The 4,081-nt window shown below is 39.2% G+C and overlaps 1 long non-coding RNA gene across 1 annotated transcript; it reads right to left on the bottom strand.

Moving 5' to 3' along the window:
* Positions 1 to 1,418: 1,418 nt before the first annotated feature.
* On the bottom strand, positions 1,419 to 3,442 carry LOC143414908 (uncharacterized). The gene is made up of 3 exons (XR_013095512.1): positions 3,396 to 3,442; positions 2,962 to 3,092; positions 1,419 to 1,647 (listed from the first exon to the last, which is right to left on the bottom strand). It is a non-coding gene; the product is annotated as an uncharacterized LOC143414908 (long non-coding RNA).
* Between the last annotated feature and the right edge of the window lie 639 nt (positions 3,443 to 4,081).

Here is a 4,081-nt window from a genome sequence, read left to right as displayed (position 1 = left end):
CATGCTGTCAGAGAAGAGCTGATATTGATGCTTTTAAAGCATTCATGTCGTTTGATGTTTGAGCTGATAAATGGTAGGTCTGAAATCTCTAGGTTATTACATAGTGCCTGTTCTACATCTATCCAGGTTTCATCTAAGAAGATGTGTTTAAACCATCTAGAGATGAACTGAAGCCTGTTGGCTAAAAAGTAGTGATTAAAGTTAGGCAGATCTAATCCTCCTTTATCCTTGGTCCTTTGTAGTGTTTTTAAGCTGATACGTGGGGATTTATCTTTCCAAAGGAATTTAGAAATATACGAGTCTAGAGATCTGAACCAATCTTGTGATGGCTTATTTAGGATCATTGAAAATAAATAGTTTATTTTTGGCAAGACCATCATTTTTATAGCGGCGACCCTTCCCATGAGTGATATGGGTAGAGAAATCCATCTAGCCAGGTCGCCTTCTACTGTCTTTAAAAGTGGGATGTGGTTTAATTTAGTTAATTCTGCAAGCTCGGGAGAGATATTACTAACTCATCTACACAAGTCGTGTTGTAGAAGGTACAGTATTTATTGTTGTATTTATTATGTACCAGCTCAGGTAAAGAAAAATGACGTGTAACCAGATGGTTTTTTTAGTAACTTTTTTTATTGCTCAAACACAAGAAACATGCTTTGAAAAACAAAATTGCTGGGCAGCACACAGCCCTGGAATGCTGCTAAAAACAAAGAAAGAAATTAAAAAGTGGCTAACGCGTGTTCAGGTTGTTTACTAAGCTCCAAAAGAAATGACAGAGTCAAAGGTAAAAAGACAAAAAAGTGACAGTCTTCCTCCTGCTGTGACTGACAGAGAAACAGCTCATGTGTGTTCAGTGAAATGTGTGTGATCATGAGACTAGTCATTGACATCGTCCAGACTGTAAAAGTATCACAGAAACACAGTCACCTTTGGCACTGCGTCACAAGCCAGCCATGGCTGATGACAGAATCACTGAACAAGTGGCAGCATGTTACTGTTACGACATGTTAATGCTTTGGACCACAAACTCAAAGCAACACGAGCTTCAGGAATCGTTCGATGTTCTGTGATTACTTTGCAGTTTTAGAGAGATTCAAATTCATTGTGTGTTTAGCTACAGGTTAACAGTCTTCACAGCTAAGTTTTGCTTCCACCAAAGAGAAAAGAAAAAATAATATTAGGGGCTTTCCTGAACATACTTAACACTAGTTGTTAGCCGTCTAAGACCAGAATGTCTCTTGCAAAGTGTACAGGTAAATTATTTTCACAATCAACTGCAACATATCTGTTAGTGAGGAGATTACCAGTATACTGGCATCTGGGTTTTCTGGCTCCCACATTCCTTAGTTCACACTTAACAACTTTGAACATCTTGTGACTTTTTGTCATTTGAAGTGTTTCATCAAATATTCCCTCAACACAAATGTTTTTGATCTCACTTGGATTATCAAGGATGAACGTGTTGGTATCTTTACAGCTGTTGTCAACATTGTAGATCTGTTTCCTTCTTATAACCGTATCACAATCCATTGCAGTCATCTTGGCGTTTATGTGCTGTCTTCTAAACTGGCCATAGCGGGTTTCTTCAAGCGTTGAACTCTCAGTGGCAATGAGCAGCAAACAGATAAACAGGATCCTCATTATTACCTGGTGAAGAAAAAACAGAAACAATATTCTGATTGAGAATTTTATCCAGAAAAAGCACAAATTATTGCAACAAATATGTAATAAATTTGAGTCTACATGCTAACTTGTGGTTCCTAAAGTAGAATGGGAAGTGATAGGTTTGTAGCATAAACCACAGTTTACTACACAGCAAAAATCAAGACACAAGTAGGCAAAGTTCTTTGTGTTACTCATGCATGAGGGAGACCTGCCTGGAGCCAAGTGTCTCTCTGAAGAGGAGTGAACGCACCCCCCTCTTCATGCTACACAGAGTTGTTACAGACCTCCTAGGATGAGACATTCTTTCAATCTACAAATGAATATATACTTCTAAGCATATATAAATATATATTTCTAAGCATAAATGACAATCCAACAATACAAATCTAACAGGAAGCAGAGGCTTCAACTATCACCCAGCCCTCTCCTGTTGAGCCTGCTCCTATTCTGGCTTCAAGCCCAGCAAGAAGCGTCGGATCAGCTGCTGAATGATTGCTTAGTTACTTTGCTTTTGTCTTTGGGTGCTCAGGGACTTCTCATACACTCCTTCCCCTTCATTCATATTCTACTGTTACATACACTATGTTGCCAAAAGATTCTGTTCCTCTGCTTTCACACACACATATAAACTTGAATTACATCCTATTTTTAATCCATATGATGTCGACCTCCCTGTAAATGCTTTCCACAGCGTTTAGGAGTGTATGGGGAATTTATGAGGTCAGCCACTGATCTCACACATTAACTTGCAGTCTCTGCTCTATTTATGAGCAGTTCTTTCAGGTTGAGATCAGGACTCTGTGCAGGCCAAACTCGCTCATCCATGTCTTTATGGATCTTGTTTTGTGCACTGGTGTGCAGTGACGTTGGAACAGGAAGGGGCCATCCCCAAACTGTTCCCACAGACTATGGAGCATGAACGTATCATAAGTGTTTTGGTGTGTAGAAGCATTAAGAGTATCTTTTACTGGAACTAAGGGGCCGAGTCTTAAATTGCTGTTGAATCTAAATGTCTTATAGTGAGACACATTAGAATTTTGATTTTGTCTTTTCACAAACTGATCGCCAGCCAGAAATCTTTACATCACACAATGAAACAATTTGCAAGAACTTAAACGTCGACTCGGACATGAAATCATCATAAATGTAAACGCTGGAAGCTTTCCTCACATCTCCTCGTGTATTGTGGCTTGGTCTGTAATAACAAATCTGCACTGCACATCTGAAAACGAATAAAACTCAACTCAAGAACCTCACGACCTTTGCTGCACTAAAAGGCATCCAGCATGAGATTACCTTATTTTTGCTTCACTGATGAGTGAATGAGTGGTTGTTGGTTGGTTGGTTGGTTGGTTGGTTGGTTGGTTAACCTGCAGCGGTTCAGGCACAAGTGGGTCGTGTGGAGCAGCAGGTGAAAGGCTCTGAAGCTGGCGAAAGATTACAATAAATCAAATACATGACTGAATAGGCAACATCTGATAGTCAGTGTGAATGAAAATGAAAGATTATCTAACATAAAGACTGGTCTCAAACTGTACATGCATGTAGCTTATGCAGGATTTGTGTGCTCACAGAACCCAGATAATGTCAGCATGTTTTTAAGCCCGTGTCTGGATTGTAAAAGTAGGTAAAGTGTGGCAGGAGCGAGGGTTGTTATACTTCCTTGGAGGTGTAGAACATGAGCCTGTTGAGAATTAAATATTTTTATTGTACAAACAAAACATTCTTACCAAATGAGGAGCGAAGACTCGAGATGAGCAGAGTGTAGCTGAGACACACTGTTACGTTCAAGTCAGTCAAACTGGAACAAAGAACACTTGGTTCTTGTCACTTTCATTTTTATACATTTCAGCAGCACCGCCTTATGTAATCATTTAAATTATCACCTACATCACCAGTGCACCAGTTCTAAGAAAATGTACCACTTCTCTGTTTGTGTTTCAGAAACTTAATGCAACATGACCACAGCATCACGCAAATGTAGTTTGTCACTCATAGCTGGCTTTTCTACTGTTTTATGAAAAAAAAAGTTTTCTTGCATATTTGCAGGCCAAACAATCAGGTTGAACGATCAGGCTTGACGCCTCCATTTCTACCTGTTCGTGTTTCCAAAGTAGAATCACTGTGGCGATCGCTTTAAAGGCTGGCTTTCATTGTTACATTGTGTTCATACCTAAATACTAAGAGAAAGTTCATATGTGTGTCCTCATTAGGACCGAGATTTGTGTTGGTGTGTGGGACTGTTTCCTAAGGTTTATACTGTTACTGGTTATAATGTGACAATGTGTTTCAGCTATTTTACAGAGTAACACAAAAGTAGAATAAAATAGAATAATCCTTTAATTGTCCCACAAGGGGAAATTTGGTTGTAACAGCAGCCAAAAAGACAAATATACAAACAAACAGTACACAGGAC

Source organism: Maylandia zebra, linkage group LG23 (assembly GCF_041146795.1).
Source record: "Maylandia zebra isolate NMK-2024a linkage group LG23, Mzebra_GT3a, whole genome shotgun sequence".
Classification (NCBI taxonomy): Eukaryota; Metazoa; Chordata; class Actinopteri; order Cichliformes; family Cichlidae; genus Maylandia; species Maylandia zebra.
The sequence above is the reverse complement of the archived record's forward strand: the minus strand, read 5'-3'. Positions and strand labels throughout refer to the sequence as shown.